Below are 20,408 nucleotides of genomic sequence, written 5' to 3'. Positions count from 1 at the left end.
TGTATAAGGAGGTGTCCATTGGGATAATATCCCATGGTCCTTGAGGAAGTGAGTAAACTCTGTACTTAAGTACTCACCTCCTCGATCTGATCGAAGAGTTTTGATACTCTTTCCAGTCTGGTTCTCCACCTCATTCTTATACTCTCTGAATTTCTCAAAGGCCTCGGACTTGTACTTCATTAAGTACACATATCCATACCTTGAGAAATCATCAGTAAATGTAATGAAGTAGGAGTAACCTCCAATGGCATGAGTTGACATGGGTCCACATACATCACTATGTATGAGTTCCAATAACTCAGTGGCTCTCTCTCCAGTTCCACTAAATGGAGAGTTGGTCAGTTTTCCACGAATGCAAGGCTCACAAGTTGCATATGACACATAGTCGAATGGATCTAGATATCCATCATTTAGCAACTTTTGAATCCTTCTTTCATGGATGTGACCTAGCCTACAATGCCACAGGTATGCACTGTTCAACTCATCTCGTTTCCTTTTGGACATATTTATATTCATGATATGTGGAGTGGTGTCTAACATAAATAAACCATTATGCAATGTTCCTTTCGTGATGATCTTATCATCTAATAATATCGAACAACCATTGTTCTCAAAAACAAATTTATATCCACTAACTGTTAAACATGAAATGGAGATAATGTTTTTGATAATAGAAGGAACAAAATAACATGCATCTAATGCAATAAAAGCTCCACTAGGCAGATGTAGGGCAACCTCGCCAACAGCTAAAACAGCAACTTTTGCTCCATTACCCATCTTGAGGTCCATCTCGCCTCTCTCTAGTCTCCTAGGCCTTGCCAGAACCTGCAACGAATTACATATATGATAAGCACTACCGGTATCTAATACCCATGTGTTATCATAAGAGTCTGACAAATGGAGACCGATCATGAATGTACCTGAAGCTTCATCAAGCTTTTGTTTCGCCCTTTCTGCAAGGTACTCTTTGCAGTTTCTCTTCCAGTGCCCATCTTTACCACAGTGGAAGCACTGGCCTTTGTCCTTTATTGGGTCTTTCTTAGCAACCTTTGCTTTACCTTGTTTGCCCTTGCCCTTTCCCTTCTTAAGGGACCTTTCTGCTTTCCTTTTCTTTCTGGTCTCACCAGTGTAGAGAACTGGCTTCTCTTTCTTAATAGTACTCTCTGCCTCCCTCAACATATTGAGGAGCTCTGGGAGAGTCACCTCAAGCTTGTTCATATTAAAGTTCATTATGAACTGTGAAAAGGAATCTGGTAGGGACTGAAGCACAATGTCCACACACAAGTTATCCTCTAGGACCATTCCTAGACCTGTGAGTTTCTCTATCCACTCAATCATCTTTAGGACATGGTTCTGAACCGGTGTCCCCTCAGTCATCCTAGCGCGGAAAAGGCTCTTGGATATCTCATATCGTTGAGTCCTTCCCTGTTCCTCAAACAATTTACGGACATGTAGGAGAATGGATCTGGCATCCATCTTTTCATGTTGTCTCTGTAACTCTGGAGTCATAGAGCCCAACATATAGCACTGAGCAAGAGTGGAGTCATCAATGTACTTCACGTAGCGAGCGATCTCATCCTCGCTTGCCCCTTCTTCGGGCGTAGGCATCACTGTATCAAGGACGTACACGATTTTCTCCGCTGTGAGAACAATTCTCAAGTTACGGAGCCAATCCGTATAATTTGGACCAGTGAGGCGGTTGACATCAAGTATGCAACGTAAGGGATTTGAAAGCGACATTTTCTGAAAATAAAGATGTAGCAAAAATGAATAACATGCAGATTTTGCAAGAAATAAACTATCAAGATATGGACTTCTATCTTAATATGCTCCCACTATTTTACTAACGAGTCACGCGACACCCTCAGCACGTGAAACGGAAGTCTCCGGCAGACTTCTAGTGGGGATCAGGATCCAATCAGCGTCTTAGTGTAACCTCGAGGGACTCGACCAATCACACTAAGCCTAAAAGGTAGACAACTCTTGCCGATCACAACTCCTTGTGATTCCCGTCCTGTTCGGCCTCCGAATCACCATGGCCTCGAGGGACTCGACCAACCATGATGCTCGGTTAAGTCAACACCTTCGTTACAAGATGAGTCTGATTTGATGATATACCCTCGAGGGACTCGACCAAGCATATCATGCCCTCAGGTCACCGGTGACATCTCTATGTCGTAAGCAAGATAGCGAATCGCGATATAGGTGAGTCTCGAGGGACTCGACCAACTCAACCTACACCGGGATTCGGTTCCTACTCATAACGATGGAAGGCCACGTGGGTCAATCTAATTGCCTCACGTTTACCGACTTAATATTATCGAGAGATGTTTCTATGATTTGGTCTCCTATTATGACATGTCACACATGTACATATTTAATATATATCTACATCGCATGCAAATATATATACATATCTAGTATGTGTATAAGCAATCACACCAGATGATCAGGCCCGAGCCAGTAGGCCTAATCACTCACATCAAGATCTATGTGTGCAACGGTGCATCTCCATGCCTTGTGATCGTCCATCTCGTCCTCGTTGGTTCCGTCGACATCTTGATGCATCTTCATGCATCACGATCGTCCGTCTCGTGGGTCCCGCTATGGCTTCCACGCTCCCGCTGCGCCTCCTCATGTGATTACAACTTAATCATAGGCACGCAGGCCCGACAATAAACGAGAAATATAATGGAGGTTCGCAGACCTCAATAATAATAATCACAAGTACACACATCACACGGTCCATGATCATCCGTCCACTCATCATACATCACATGTATAAATAATCGTCATTATGTAGGACTACTAGATAATAAAAATAATAATCAACTAAACCTTTTATTTAATTAATATTTTGTGAAATCAGGGATATATAGGGAATTTCTCAATTCCTAAGGGTATTTTCGTAATTTGGACAAAAGACAGAAACTGGAATTTCTCAAATTCCGAGGGGCAAAACTGTCTTTTGCGCAGAAAACCCTAATACCCTTTCCCCTTTTCGCTGCTGCGCCGCCGCCGCCGCCACCCTGCTGGCGGCGGCCTGTGCGGCGAGGGCGAGGGCACTGCCCTCGCCTGTAGGTGGCACGCCCGCTGGGGTCGCTGCCGCTGCAGGTGGGCACCCCCGCGGGCGCCGCCGCCTTCGCGGGCGGTTCTACCCGCGAGTCAGCGCCCGCAGGTGGTGCTGTCTCGCTGGCGGCCGCCCCTACGGGGTTTTTGCCCGTGGGAGCAGCGGCCACAGGCGCCGCTGCCCTGCGGTGCCTCAGCCCGCGCTGCTGCCCCGCGGCGCCTCTACCCGCGGGCTCAGTGGCCGCAGGCGCTTCTACCGAGCGGGCTCCCAGCCCCGCCGGCCGCAAGCCTACTGCAAGCAGATCGTCGGCCGGCTACTGCAGGCACAGCGCTTGCGCATGCGCCGGCGCTGTGCTGCCTGGCTGCGGCTGCGGCTGGCTGTAGGCATGCAGATCGAGGGCAGCAACTGTTGCTGCCCTTCCTTGCTTTTGCGTCAACGATTTTGACGTCAATATTCTTCCTAAACACAACACACGCAGTTCAAATACCAATCATTCGCACGAACAACCTGGCTCTGATACCACTGTTGGGAAATCATGGGGGGCGACATCATATGCGCAGCGGAAGAACAAGAAAACAAAAATCCCCGATTCCCAAAAAGATGTTCGTCGTCGTGCGAAGATTGGTGCGCAAAATCCGCAAAACACAAAACTGCGTATAGAGATTATGTTACCTAGGGAGATCGTATATCCCTGTTTCCTTGCAGATCCTCAGGAGAGGGTGAAGGAGGTCAAGCGTCCTCTTCTCTAGCGGTGATCCACACAGCAGGGTTGCGACGACGCTCCTCAAAACTCCAGGCCTACTCTAAGGTGGAGAGGGAGAGGAGAATAGGAAGGGCAAGCAAAGACTCTAGCCTATGAGGCTGTGAATCCCTCCTATTTATAGAGATCCCGTGTCAAAACCCTAATGGGTCCTTTCCCTAGTTGGTATTGGATCTGCATCCAATAAGACAAGGGCTCCGTCGGATATCTCATATCCGAACCTCTACTCATCGCAATGCCTACCATATGTGTGTGACCCTCTAGGCCCAATATCGAGCTGGCCGTGAGTCATACCTGTCAGAACTCTTTCTAACTAAGTGAATTATTATCTCTGTAATAATTCACTCGACTCATCGACTACGGAAGTACTAGGCCACTACGCCGTAGTCCCTAGACGATACAGGGGAATCCAATCCATTGGACCTGTCTGTCCTCAGTTACCATGTACCTATAGTCCCTCATCCATCTAATATCCCAGAGACCGTATATCGAGCATGGTGCTGTCAGACCCATACGGTTTCTACTTGAGTCTCGCTCTAATCGGATTCTCCCGGAGAACTCTTTCTCTCTCAACCCGAATGACCCTGGCCAGGGATTTGTCTGAGCAAGAACACATGGGATATTCCTCTCATGATACCGAGAGTGGATGATCCTCTATCGACACTCAATAGCCCTCGTAAGGTCGACTACCACTCCCAATGACCAGCTGTACTAGATCTGGGAACAGCCAAACTTATAAGTCTGGTATCAAAGAGTGGAGCACTCATACAGGACATCCTTGGTGTCTCAAGTCTAAGAACCAGATACACCACTAGGACTACGGAATCGTTGTCTGACAATAAGGCATCATCAACCATCCAGCATTCCGTAAGCGGATCAATCAGTGAACTCATTCTCCAATGAGCACCTGTACTGTATCCCTAGTGTCCCTACACGAGCAGCTATGAGACCAGCTGCATCCATCATATGGACGGGTATACAGCACACCAGTCTATCCGGTTATCACGATGTCCCTCTCGAGTAACCTATGACCGGGATTATTTAGGATATGTGTTTAAAGGTGAATCGATCTCATTATCGTGATCTCATCACGATCCGATTCCCATTGCACAAATCCAAGGACATCACAATACATATGCATTTATGCAATAGTTATAAAGTGATATACGCCAAAAAATATAATAAGCAAAAAGATTAGGAGCCCATGCAGCCATGGTTTCTTAGCCGCTAGGGACTCCCTTGCATCCAAAAATCTTTAGCCATAGGGCTGCCTTGTATGGCTAGGAAACCCTAACCACCAAGGAACCCTTTGTAGCCAGGAATCCTTGGCTGCATTTTGTCTATGGGCGACCAGGACTATTGGCCGCTAGGGATACTGGCTGCTAGGGTTGCCCCTTGCAGCTAGGAAACCATGGCTGCATGGGCTCCTAATGCCTAGGCTAAAAGCAGCCCTGCTGCTCTCAGCCTTGCTGCCTTTGGCCAAGCCGAGAGCAACAAGGTGTGTTCTCGGCCATGATTGCAAGCAACCTTTGGCCAAACTATAAGGCAGCAACAGTTTGTCACGGACAAACTTCTAAACAAGGTGTTTGATGTAATGCTTATATCTGTCTGTGTCTTTTGGCATGTTCATGCCTTGTACAACATGTAGAGGGGCGGCCGAAGGCATATTAGTCCCATTTTAGTTGGGTGGTGGCCTCTTTAGGCTTGTAAATAAAGGTTGTGTCATGTGGACACGTGCGAGAGCTTTTCGGTCTGTAATGGACCATTTTACCCTTTGTTGTGCCACTGTTCAGAGCTTGTAAAGTCTGTTTGTATTTTGCATTGTCTATAAAGTATTTTTCGGACATGTCTGCTTGTGGATCCCGATTGAGGCGTTCTTTTTAACCCGTTCTCTCTTTGGTTGGTCCTAAGGGACAATGGGAGGCTTCGGAGAGGCTGACCTTTGCGGACGGACGCGCGAGGGTGCCGCACGACTTAGGCAAAACCAGCTAAGTCCGTGTCATATGGTATCAGAGCGGGATAAGCACTCATAGAAACACTTGACATGCAAACGTTGGGGACCTAGTAGGGCTGCATTGAGGGCAGTCAGCACACGCGCGACCGTTTGAGGGAAAACGGGCATGGAGATGTAGGGAAAAGAGTCGCTCAGAGGAGCGGGCATCTGAGATTGGCATTCAGAGGAATGGCCAACCCTTCGCGCAAGAGGCACCACGAGAACAGGCAAGCTTGGAAGAATTTGGAGCGCACAAAGGTTGGGATGGCTGAGTTTGAGCTACGGCTCAACATTGACAACTATACTTGATGGTGCTCTAGGCAAGCGAGATACTTGGCAAGAATGAGACCATGCAAGGTGGAATGAGTTGCTCAACGACCAAAAGAGTTATGCAAAGCTCTCAGAGGTGAGGGGAATTACTAACTCGAAGAATTTGGTACTCATGCATAGGCTTGTATGCGGACGACGGAATGTTCGTGGCCATCCCAAGGCGACCGAAACTTGGCGCTATGGAGCATTGAAACTTTCTCTTCGGCATGCGAAGGATACGTCCGGAGGAGGCTGAAGTGTGCAACGAGTTCAGCATGTTGCTAGGCCTTGAGGGGTGCAGCGGTGGCTGTATTGACGGGGAGTCGCAATCTAGCAAGTGCGTTTGCAGGAGGCAGAACAATGCACAGTTTATTCAGCAAATCGGAGTAGTCCAAGGGGATGGTGGTCTCCAAAACGAAGAGAGATGTTGCTCCAACGGGATAGTTATCCAGGAGGGATAAGTCCCGGCTCTCCAGAGGGAGAATCATGTGAGACGGACCTCACATGTTGAGGAGGAGTACCTCAACAAACAACAACTCCACGAAGCTCGATGGACTGAGCAAGCGGCGCGGAGTCGTCGCATGATCTCGCTTGAGAGAATGCATTGGTGGATGCATTGCGAGATCAAGTGGGGGAGCGACCCAAAAGCAACTTAAATGAAAGCACACTTGGAGTCGATATGGAGATCGGACTCAAGGGAGGGCTGACCCGTGGAATGGTGGGCACGAGGGCCACCATCGACTCAATGCAAAAACGAGGAGCGGAGCAACTTGGGTGTAACTTGGCGAAGTACCCAAGACGCATGAAGGGAGCCAGCATAGAAGTTGGAACATGGAGCAGAGGCATAGTGCTTTCCTTAGACAGAGGTCAAGGACATGAACTCTTGCAGAGGCAAGAGTAGGATCATGTTGTTCCATGGGTCCTTCATTCTGACGGAGCGGACTCGTCTTGCATGGTGCCAAAGACGAAGGGAGCTTCGGGGCACATGCACCTTATCTCAGAGAAGCATTGGATGGAGGAACTAAGGCGACTCAATTTGCGGAGGCGAAGTTGGGTACAGAAGGCCTTAGCACGGGGCAAGAGGATGCAGAGGCGGGTACTCTTGAAGAATATGCCACAGTGTTACCATTCAAGTTGCTATGAAGGAAGCGGTGTGCAGCGGAGATTGTGCTGGTAGGGGCAGAGGCCCAGGATCCAGACAATGGTGCACAAATTATAGTGAAGTCGGTGGACTTCGGGAGCTACTAGGCGACGGACTGTCCTAGAGCAGTGCTTCATCTAGTTGTGACCCAAGAGTGGGTGGATGAAGGTCGATTGCCAAAGGAGTGAACAAAATCGAAGGTGGAGGAGACCCTGCGATGTATTGGCAGAGGCCACACATGGAGGGTTCACAATTCGAGTTTATTCCACAAGGATCAGAATACAATGGAGATGTCACCAGGAGGCGACATGGTGCAGCGGATCGTGGTGGAATAGTTCGTAGCAATGCGATACACACGACTTAGTCCCGGGAGGGACTGGATCATATGGAGGTATGATCGGGAGCTACTGGAAGCTCCACTTCGGTGAACAACACGACGGCAAGAAGGGCTATGGATTCAAGGAGTGAAGGCCATGGTACCGCAGAGGCGGGTCTTCCGGCCGTGCATCGAATTTTGCATCGGATGGAAACCTTGGTCATCAGCATATGGGGGCTGTGTTCCACTAAGGGAAAAGTTCGAATGCAAGTACCAGTGAGTCCCATGGGAGGGACTTGATCATGCAGAGGTATGATCGAAGCAGCTGGAGAGTTGGACTGCTCTAGAGCTCATATTCGCTTAAGGGAGCCCGACAAGTCAAAGGACAAGGCCGAGTAAGCGAACGTTGCTACCAAGGAAGCTAAGGAGAACAGAATCGGTGCAAACCCTACAATGTGATGGCAGAGGCCATGCATGGGAGTTGCAGTCTGTCTTTCCATCGACCAAACAGACTGCTTGGAGAACACAGAGGTGTTGAAGCAGGAGGTCGAAAGGGGCGAGGAAGCGACGACGAGTCCAGCGGGACTTAGCTACCCAAAATCAAGCATCAGTCAGAATGGAGGTGGACTCAGAGGAGTGCCACGGAGACATATCTACTGATCGTGAAGAAAAGGGATACAGATGCGAGGAGACGGATAGTAGGACCATGGGCATGGCAGCGCCATGGTACCGCAGAGGTAGGACTTCCGTGAAAGTCATTGATCCCTTGCTCTCACGGAGGGAGAGCGCTTGGTCGTGAAAGGGGCCGAGGAGGTGGAGCATGCAGAGACAATCTCCAAGTATCGAGACAAGGCTGAAGGGCAGAGGCCAAGAAACTTCGTAAGACCGGTGTCAACAAGTTTCTCATCAAGATAGCCGTAAGTGAAGGACTTCGGGTCATGCAAGAGTGCACGACCAAGGAATGAAGCTGGCAGTACGCGGTGCTGTACCTTTGCTACTCAGTGGAGTAGGCGGCAGGGTTGATGGAGAAGACGGTACAATCCTAGAGGCGACCTCATCTATCAGAGAATTACTCCAAGTTGGGGTGAAAACTTCCTGCATTCCAGAAGTTCAATGGCATTGAGAAGGTGAATCACAGTAGCTAACTCAACGCAAGGAGTGCAAACATTTCAAGTACTTCAGAAGTGTGAGCAAAGAGCAGGCGAAGGCCAGTAACCAGCTCGATGCATGAAGTACAACCTCGAGGAGGCGGGCGAAGTCAAGTAACCTTTGCCTTCTCAACTCTTAAGAGAATGGGCGAAACCGAGTACCCCAGTTCTCTTATTTATCCAGCAGAGGAGCTCTACACAAGTTCAAAGACCCTTCGAAGATAATGGAAGACAATAGTTGTCAAATCCTCACCAACGGTGATCAGTGCTACTGAGAGTAGATTGTCCGCTTCATTTCCCAACGAAATGCCAATCGAAAGCGGAAGTGATGCGAACCTACTTGGATGTGACAACTAACTGAAAGAAGAGTCAATGAGCAGATTTTGTGGAGGAAGGACCCAAAACTTCAGAAGTTTGCGAGATGATGCTCGTTAAAGCTCCAACAAGCATCCACCTAGTTCAAGCAGCATGTGAAATTTTAAGAGACTGGCGCAGTAAGGATGGTATTTTCCTTCATCTAGGAGATCCGCAAGAATCAACAAGGATCAACACAACTCAGCCAACCCCACACCAGAGTCAGATTCATTGGCGAGTTGAAGCAGCATGGCGGATCAAGGGTTCGACGACTCAAAAAAAAAAAAAACAGCAGTTGGGAGCCAGGAGGTGCATTGCAGCTGGAGCAGAAGATTGAAGACTCAGCAAAGGCGAAGAGTTGCAGTGTTCACAAAGGCTTTGACGAGGATGTCGAAGGGATAAGTGGGGGAGAAAGTCACGGACAAACTTCTAAACAAGGTGTTTGATGTAATGCTTATATCTGTCCGTGTCTTTTGGCATGTTCATGCCTTGTACAACATGTAGAGGGGCGGCCGAAGGCATATTAGTCCCATTTTAGTTGGGTGGTGGCCTCTTTAGGCTTGTAAATAAAGGTTGTGTCATGTGGACACGTGCGAGAGCTTTTCGGTCTGTAATGGACCATTTTACCCTTTGTTGTGCCACTGTTCAGAGCTTGTAAAGTCTGTTTGTATTTTGCATTGTCTATAAAGTGTTTTTCGGACATGTCTGCTTGTGGATCCCGATTGAGACGTTCTTTTTAACCCGTTCTCTCTTTGGTTGGTCCTAAGGGACAATGGGAGGCTTCGGGGAGGCTGACCTTTGCGGACGGACGCGCGAGGGTGCCGCACGACTTAGGCAAAACCAGCTAAGTCCGTGTCAAGTTGTTGCCCCTTTTTCTTTGTTTTGCATCAGATACTCTGAGGATAACATCTTGATTTACTGAACCTTTCAACCATAAGAATATGTGCTATCCAAAATTTTGATTGACGATAAAAATGTAGTAAATTATGCAAAAATAATTTTACGCGATTCAACACAACATAGTTTAAAAACCATTCAATCGCATGAACAACTTGGCTCTGATACCACTATTGGGAAACCTTAGGCAACATCACATGTACAACAAAATAATATTAAAAATAAAATCCTAAATTTTTTAAAGAAAAAAGGTTCTCGTCATTATACGAAGATTGGTGCATAAAACAAAATGCAAAACTGAAAACCACACGTCAAGACAGATTTGTTCCCTAGGGAGATCGTATATTCCTATAAAATCTCAAAAGGAGTGGATGAAGGAGGTCAACTATCCTCCTCTCTAGCGGTGATTCATATAGTAAATGCGACGAAGACACTTCTCAAATCATTACATGATCTTCCTCTCCATGCGCACCATATGATAAAAAAGGGGCCAACCCTTTTTGCTGTCCACATGCCCCATACTAGGGCTGCCGGTTGAGGAGGAGATGGAGGGAGGAGAATTGGTGGTGGCAATTAAAAAGAGTCTAGCCTATGCCCCTTTGGTTCCCTCTTATTTATAGAGGTCTTTGTCAACTTAACCCTAATAGATCCCCCGTATTAGGTTTTGGATTTTTATCCAACTACCCAAGTATCTTAGATTAGTGTATCTCTACCCAAGAATCTCTCATTGGCTCTTATTGGATCTTAACCATGAGATCCACTAATTTAGGGGCTTATTGGATATCTCATATTTAAACCTCTATTCGTCGTAACACCTACTATATGCGTGTGACCTTCTAGGCCTAATATCAAGCTAACTGTGAGTCATACCTATCAAAACTCCTTCTAACTCAGTGAATTATTATCTCTTATAATAATTCACTTAACTCATCGATTATGAACATACTAGCTACTACGTCATAGTCCCTAAACGATACAAGAGAATCCAATCCATTGGACCTGTTTGTCCTTAGTTATCATGTATCTATAATCCCTCATCTATCTAATATCTCAAAGACCATATATTAAGTATGATGTGTGGCTCTCTAGGCTCAATATCGAGTTGGTCGTGAGTCATACCTATTAGAACTCCTTTTAACTTAATGAATTATCATCTCTTATGATAATTCACTCGACACATGGCTACGAACACACTAGGCCACTATGTCATAGTCCCTAGACGATATAGAGAAATCCAATCTATTGGACTTGTCTATCATTAGTTATTATGTATCTATAGTCACTCATCTATCTAATATCCCAAAGACCATATACCGAGCATGATGTTCTCAATCCCATACGGAATTTACTTGAATCTTGCTTTAATCGAATTCTCCTAGAGAATTCTTTCTCTCTTAATCCGAATGACCCTAGCTTGGGATTTACTTGAGCAAGGATATATAGAATATTTCTCTCATGACACTAAGAGTGGATAATTCTCTATCAACACTCAATTGCCCTCGTAAGGTTGGCTACCACTCTTGATGATGGGTTGTACTAGATTTAGAACATCTAGATCTATAAATACGATATCAAAGAGCGGAGTACTCATACAAGGCATCCTTGGTATCTCAAATTTAAGGACTAGATATATAATTATCTAATAATGAGGTATCATTAACCATGCAGTATTCCGTGAACAGATCAATAAGTGAACTCATTCTCCAATTAGTACATGCACTATATCCCTGGTGTCTCCACACAAGCAGCAATGAGATCAATCGTCTCCATCATATGAATGGGTATATAGCACACCAATCTGTTAGGTTATCTCAATATCCCTCTCGAGTAACCTACGACCGAGATCATTTAGAGTCTATGTTTAAAGGCGAATCAGTCTCATTATCGCGATCTCATCACAATCCGATTCTCATTGCACAGATATATAGACATCACAATATATGCAACATATAACATAAAGTAAAAAAATATCAATAATAATAATAAGCAAAAAGATAGCATAGCGTATCACATATGTTATCACTCACATGATTGGCTTGCAGGGCACCTATAACTAGCATTTAATGTAAAAGGAATCGATAATAGATGTTAGTAGAGAAGATTGAATCACTATAAAATTGGTTTGCGTCTCTTTACTCATCGTTTACTTATGACTTAATATTATTTACTTTACTCAACTTTTATTCCCACTCAATACTTAATTAATCGAGTTTCTAAAATATATTATTTTCTTACTTGTTCCACCCCTCCGTGTCTCCCCTCCTATTCTTCTCCTCTTAGTGCCATTAAGATCCTAATACTCTCCATATATATTAAGATCATGTTTACTAACACATTAATGATTCTAAGTGAGACGATTAATGCATTATCATGATCGGGTCCAGAAACTCTACCTCATCTTCTTTAAACATGATAGGAGGGTCTTTAGTGGGGCGAAGTCTTTTTGTTTGAGGCTCTCTTGAGTAATTCTTGTGGGATAATGTGCTACTACCTCCTAACATGGGCTCCTCGATAATCACATCTACTTTTCACTCAACGGCCCCTCGCGATCTCGTGGATGTTTCTCGAACCCTATAAAGGTAACAATTGAGTTGATTAGTGGAGTGAATTCCCGATGAGGGAAGGTTGGTCTCCCCTTAGCCTATAGTTATGGGGTTGCTCCGAGTTGTGTCTGTCATGAGCCCCTTTCTTTCTTGGTCACCTTGTTGGGCTCCAAGCTCCTTTTTCCAATGATCACAAACTCTACCACTATATGTTAGGTTGTCTCTTATAGTAATTTGGAGAATGTGGCATGAGATTGAAGGCCACTGATATAAGTATTAATTAAGACAAATAAACTCTGATGAACCATCAGCCTGACTTTATTATTGAATCATTTAGTATAATTTGTCAAGGATTTCTTATCCATCTATTGTATAGCCAAGAGGGAGGTTGTAGGCTTCTTCAAAGGAAGAGATTGATTCTGGAGGTAGCTTAGAGAATAATTCTCTCGTTACCCCTCTGAGAGTCATTGGAAATGTATAATGTAAAATAGAATCTATCATTATGAATAGGGCCATTTGGAAGGTGAATACAACTATATATTTGGTGGAGTCAAACTCCCTTCGTATAGTTCTAACATTGGCATTCAGAATCCCTATACGATCAGGTCCTCCATGATGCTCTTGAAAAAGGGAGACTATAGGTATGGATCAGCTTTGAGTTACTTTCCTTGCCTGATCTCCTTTTTAATGTCCTCTAGCTACTGATATATTTCAAAGAGCTGAATTCATACATTCGGAGGAAGTTTGATTAACTATGTGACTGATTCCTTTAATTCTATCACTTGGAAAAGATTATTGAATAGACCATGAAGGAGAAGATTTGTGGGAGAGTTATTCTCTTAGTGTAGTTCTGCATAGGAGGGTGCAATTCTACCATTAGACTAGGGGTTAGAGTTGGTGGTGGAAATGGAGGTAGAAAATGGGAAGTGGGTAGAGCTGGGTGTGGTTCTTATTAGTTGGACTAACTATAGAAAATAAAATGTCATAGTCTGGAAGATTTCAACGAGTATAGTTATGGTTTGGGCCATTGAAGCTGGAGGTTGGGCGAGTGGTGGTGGATTGGTCGTCTGAGTCCTAGAATAATAGATGAAAGGGTAAGGGATTAGGTAACTGGAAAGTGGGAGGAGTGATTCTAACCAAAAGACTAGGCTGAATCAACCTTGGGAGGATTGAGATTGGTGGGTTCGGTAATAGATTATTCGATACGATTGGGCTCGGACCTCCTTATTAATTCGACCCGTTAGAGTCTCTCGGCCCATTGAGCTCTTCATGATTCAACCTAGAAGGTCATGCAAAATTTTCTTGAGACATCCTAGAATGTCCTCTTTCTAGTGCCAATCTATAGTATAGATTATGGTTGTTCAAGCTGGAATGATGATTTAGATCCAATCGAGGTCCTTTTCGAGTTTTTGTCTAGGCCAATATTCATATAATGTCATTCCTACATGACGAAGTCGAGGTCACTCCTAACAAATATCCCTCTAATGATCAAGTTAGTTTAAAATTTGGACTATTCAAATTAGTCAGACAACACAAATGAGAATTGTTATGTCTTAGGGGCGTACTTGAGTATCCCTTTTATAGGTGACTCTAAAGACCATTCTGCTTGTGATCATCGGTGGTTAGAAGGGAACATGTGATGTTTTTTTGTTGAATTATGACATTGCACCTAATGCTCATGATGACTAGCTTGGTCTAAGTCGTGGGCATATTCTTTGAGTCTCATGTGATAATCATGGAGTTCGAAAGGTCGACGGGTCGATCACATATCATCACATGCTGCTAAAGTGCCTCTCGATCCGATCGTCATCTATAAGTCATATGTGATCGTCATAGTCTTGAACGGTTTGTCTATCGACTATGTGTCATCATATGATGATATCGTGTCTATCTTGTCGTTCTTTATCTATCAACTTCAAATTAGTAACAAATATTTATCTATCGTGATAAGTGATAAAACAAAACATTCATGGTTTACCCAAAGGAGATGTTTCATATGAAATTTCAAAAGGAATATGTAACCGAAGAAGAAGGATCGGATATCAATAAGCAATCAGGAGTCATCCTCCAATTATTCAAGTCAAAATATTTTTCAAGATGATTATCCACATTACAAGCAAAGAAAGATAATGAAGTTTCTGCTCCTTCGAAATGACATTTAGCAGTAAGTAGATCAAATAATATAATAACCTTAACTAGCACTCATGGAAAGTGGTAATAATACAGCTATAGAAATCTTACCAAGCATTCATACACTTGTAGAGAGTTGCAATACCTCCAGGAGTGTTACTACCTGTAGCGGAAGCAATCATATGAAGCCAAAAAAAATTGTAGCCAGTGATGTACAACTTTAAAATCTTCTCCTATAAATCTACAGATTGCTAAACATCTACCATCCGCCTGTGACGTACTACTTTGCGGCGCAATACAGTGTCTATTCAAGTTCGTCGTTCAAGCTTGTAAAGCAAAGCCTTCTTCTCCTCTTCGTGGAAGGCCAATGAACATGATGAATATAGATATGTCACCAATCTAATAGATTTATTAAACGTTCCCATTTAATATTACCAATTATGCTGCAAACACCACGAAAAGAGCCATTTAATATTATGGCTTTGATCGCAGAGTGAATGTGCCGAGAAACTGCAAAGAATGCGACAACCTTTTTTTTTAAGATAAATTTCTACGTAATCATAGAAGATCATAATAGAGATATAATGACATCCTTATTTCTTTGTATCCTCGATCAAGTACTCAAATCATACAATCAGATCAGCTACTCAATGATGGGGATATAAACATAAATAACCTTTGTATATGAACAAATACTAGCAGGTCATGATATGCAGCGAAATTAAATGAAATCACAATCAAATAGAATACCAAGATATACATGGAAAACCCCTTCAATGTGAAGGGTAAAAATCACGGGGCAAACTAGAGATAATCCACTATGAGAATAATGAATATACAAATCTCAATCTCTTGCCCTAAACCCTAGCAATAATCACAAGAGAACAACTAGGATACAAGGATCACGTCACTGTCCACGATATCTAAAACCTCCCCAAGTAATCACAGCAAGCGTCTACTATAGATTTGATCTAACCTGAAATGAGAACACAGCTAGATGATTGAGAACAGTCTCTCTGCGTTGTCTTTGTTTTCTTTCCTTTCTTTATCTTCCTTTTCTATCTTGTTTTCCTCCTTTTCTTTGGAATCTCGAGGCTATCCTCTTCTCCCATGTTACTGCCCTATTTATGCCTTTTTTTGCCTCCAAAAACGCAGTCACCATACCCCTCCTAATGTTAATTAGGGTTAGGTTAAGATGGGATGAGCTGTGGGCTGCCCAAGCCCACTATAGGTTGAATTTGTAAGCTGCCAGCCCAACAACCTCCCCCTTCAGCCCATAAGGGAGGCTGTCCCATGACTCCTCAATGTGAAGCCATGCCGACCAACTATCGGCATATCTCCTGTCTTTCTTTTGGTAAAGTTTTTGTCAACATGTATGCTCCGTTGTCATCTGTGTGAATTTTCTGAAGCTGCAACTGCTTCTCTTCAAATACATTTCGAATCCAGTGGTATCTAACATCTATATGCTTTGACTTGAAATGAAACATTGGGTTCTTACACAAATGGATGGCACTCTGGCTATCACAATGCACCACATAATTTTCCTGTTTCAGCCCCAATTCTTGTACGAATTCTTTCATCCATAACATTTCTTTGCATACCTCTATAGCAGCAATATATTCTGCTTTTGTGGTGGAGAGAGCAATACACCTTTGCAACCTGGATTGCCATGACACAGCTCCCCCTGCAAAAGTAAGTACATAACCTGAAGTAGACTTTCTCGTATCTATATCCCTTTCCATATCTGCATCTGTGTAACTTGTCAACACATGTGGTCCACCTCCAAAGCTTAAACAAACCTTAGAGCTCCCTCTGAGATATCTAAAAATCCACTTCACTACTGTCCAGTGCTCTTTGCTTAGATTTGCAAGAAATCTGCTAGTAACACCAACTGCATATGCGATGTCTGGCCTCGTACATACCATTGCATACATTAAACTTCCAACTGCTGAAGCATAAGGAACCTTTTGCATTTTCTCATTCTCCTCATTACTTGACGGACTCTGTTCTGAGCACAACTTGAAGTGACCTGCAAGAGGAGAACCAACTGGTTTTGCATTACTCATACTGAATCTTTCCAATATCTTCTTGATGTATTTCTCTTGTGACAATCAAATCTTCTTATTTTTCCTATCACGGGAAATCTGCATACCTAGTATTTGCTTTGCTGGCCCCATGTCCTTCATTGCAAAAGACTCACTCAGTTCCTTCTTCAATCTGTCAATTTTAGACATCTTTTCCAAGAATAAGCATGTCATCAACATAAAGTAAAAGAATAATAAAATCCTCACCAAACCATTTGATGTACACACAATGATCTGAAGCCGTTCTTTTGTATCCATTTTCTATCATAAATGAATCAAACTTTTTGTACCACTATCTTGGATCTTACTTTAGCCCATACAAGCTCTTCTTTAATTTGCAGATAAAGTTCTCTTTACCTTTAACTTTGAAGCCTTCTAGTTGCTCCATATAAATTTTCTCCTCCAAATCCCCATAAAGGAAAGCTGTCTTCACATCTAACTGCTCAACCTCCAAGTCCTAGCTAGCAGCAATACCTAAAGCAATACGAATAGAAGATATTTTAACAACATGAGAAAACATCTCTTCAAAGTCAATACCTTTCTTTTGACCAAAGCCTTTCACAACCAATCTAGCTTTGTACTTTGGTTGAGAATAATATTCTTGAGTCTTCAACCTGAAAACCCACTTGTTCTTCAAGGCCTTCATTTCATTTGGTAGTAGCATCAAATCATAAGTGTGGTTCTTCTGAAGAGCATCCATCTCTTCCTACATAGCAACTAACCACTTCTCTTTCTGCTCACTTTCAACTGTTTCCTGGTAACTCTCTAGTTCACCTGCATCAGTAAGCATCACATACTCATCTGTAGAGTATCTTCTGGAAGGTTGACATTGTCTAGAAGATCTTCTCAATTGAGGTTCTGCGGGAAGTTGCTCTCTAACTTCTTCTTGCTCAACATGTCCTGTAGGTAGATCAACATCAGGCTCTACACTATCTTCCTGCACATCTCCCCATCACTCTGATATGCTGGAGGATTAATTGGGTCACAATCTGCTAATCCTTCTGCAGAAGTATTGGCTGGTGCCTTCTTCTTCAAATCTTCAAAAGTTTGATCCTCAAAGAAGACTACATCTCTGCTTCTAAACACCTTCTGCTTTTTTGGATCCCAAAGCCTATAACCAAAATGATCATACGAGTAACCAAGAAAAATACATTCTTTAGTCTTACCATCCAGCTTGGACCTCTCATTATCTGGAACATGTGTAAATGCACGACAATCAAACACTCTCAAATGCTTGTAGGAAACATCTTTCCATGACCATACATGCTCTGCAACATCACCATCTAGGGTTGTACATGGTGATAAGTTGATCACATCAACTGCAATTCTCAAAGCCTCATCCCAAAACCTTTTGGGTAGCTTGGTCTGTGAAAGCATACATCTGATCTTTTCCATGATGGTGCGGTTCATCCTCTCATTATGCTGAGGTGTACCAGGAACTGTCATCTCATGTTGGATCCCATGTGACCTGCAATAGTCATTAAACAATCCTGTATACTCACCACCATTATCTGATCTAATGCATTTTAATTTTCTTTCTATCTCCCTTTCAACCCTAGCATGAAACTCTTTGAAGATATTAATCACTTGATCTTTAGTCTTCAAAGCATAGGCCCAAACTTTCTTGAAAAAATCATCTATAAAAGTAACAAAATAAAGTGTACCACTTATACCAAGAACATCAACAGATCCACCAGGAGTTTTTGTCCTCAAAGAACCATATACATCTGTATAAACATGGTCTAAGGCATGCATTTTTCTAGACAAAGCAGGACTAGCAAATGAAACTCTATATTGTTTACCTGCCAAACAATCAATACAAGGGTTCAGATGTATACCTCTGAGGTCTGGTAATACCTCTCTCTTGGAAAGAGCTTGCAGCCCCTTCTCGCTCATGTGTCTCAATCGTCTATGCCACAACTCTATGCTGAAGTCTTTTTCTGTAGCATTTAACTGCTCACCATAAGCTTCAGTCTGCAACCTGTACAAAGTATAACATTTTTTTCCATTAGCTATAACAAGAGAACCCTTACTGAGTTTCCATTGCCCTCTGTGAAACTTGCTATCATAGTCTTCATCATCTAGCCTTCCAACTGAAATTAAATTCAGCCTCAAGTCAACCACATGCCTCACATCCTTAAGCACCAACTTGCAGCCAAGGTTGGTCTTTAAATGGATATCACACATGCCTATGATGTCTGTTGTGCCATAGTTCCCCATCTTGACAACACCAAAATTTCCAGACCTGTATGTAGCAAAAACTCCCTCCGTGGTGTAGCATGATAAGAAGCACCTGTGTCAATCACCTACTCAAGATCCTGACACACACAAGAAAAAATATCATCAAGAAAAAATATCATCAGAAGAAGACAAAATCAAATAATCACCACCCTGCATTGTAACTGTGATATTATCTTTTGACTCTATAGACTACACTTCTTTTCCCTTTTTCTTGCTCTTCTTAGGTTGCTTACATTGGTTCTTGTAATGTCCTTTCTCATCACAATTATAGCAAACCATATCTTTTCTTAATCTTGACTTGCTTCTACCCATGCGTGAACTGCTTCTAGACTTTGACCTTCCTATGTTCTCTGAGATAAGTGCCTGTGAATCATTCTGAGATGTTGTCGAACTCGTTCTTCTCAACTCCTCATTCAACAAACTGCTTGTTACTTGACTCATAGTGACAACACCATCTGGCGCAGAATTACTAAGGGAAACCACCAGTGTCTCCCAACTTTCTGGTAATGAACTGAGAAGTAATAATGCCTGCAACTCATCATTAAGAGACATTTTCATAGAGGATAACTGGTTAGTAATACTTTGCATTTCATTCAAATGTTCAGCAATATAAGCACCCCCTCTCTATATTTTAGGTTCACAAGTTTTCTGATAAAAAAAAGCTTTGTTTCCAACTGTTTTTCTTTCATAGAGACTTTCCAACTTTTTCCAAAGAGAATATGCAGAAATTTCAATAGAAACATGGTGAAAGACACTATCATCAAGCCATTGTCAAATAAATCCAATTGTTTTTCGATCTAACCTCTTTCACTCATCATCTGTCATAGTTGTGGGTTTTGCACTATCCTCCTGTAAAGGTCCATATAAATCTTTGCAATACAAGAGATCTTCCATTCTTGGTTTCCATATCATCCAATTGTTTCCATTTAAACTAATCATGCGAGAAACATTATTGGCCTCCATGTTCAAATATAAAATTTAAATCACCAAAATCCTTGCTCTGATACTAGTTGATGGGGATATAAACAGGAATAACCTTTGTATATGAACAAATACTAGCAGGTCATGATATGCAGCGGAATTAAATGAAATCACAATCAAATAGAACACTAAGATATACGTGGAAAACCCCTTCAATGTGAAGGGTAAAAACCACGGGGCAAACTAGAGATAATCCACTATGAGAATAATGAATATGCAAATCTCAATCTCTTGCCCTAAACCCTAGCAACAATCACAAGAGAACAACTGGGATACAAGGATCACGTCACTGTCCACGATATTTAAAACCTCCCCAAGTAATCACAGCAAGCGTCTACTATAGATTTGATCTAACCTGAGATGAGAACACTGCTAGATGATTGAGAACGGTCTCTCTGCGTTGTCCTTGTTTTCTTCCCTTTTTTTCTCTTCCTTTTCTAC

Source organism: Musa acuminata, chromosome BXJ3-1 (genome assembly GCF_036884655.1).
Source record: "Musa acuminata AAA Group cultivar baxijiao chromosome BXJ3-1, Cavendish_Baxijiao_AAA, whole genome shotgun sequence".
Lineage (NCBI taxonomy): Eukaryota > Viridiplantae > Streptophyta > Magnoliopsida > Zingiberales > Musaceae > Musa > Musa acuminata.
Note: the sequence above shows the minus strand (reverse complement) of the source record.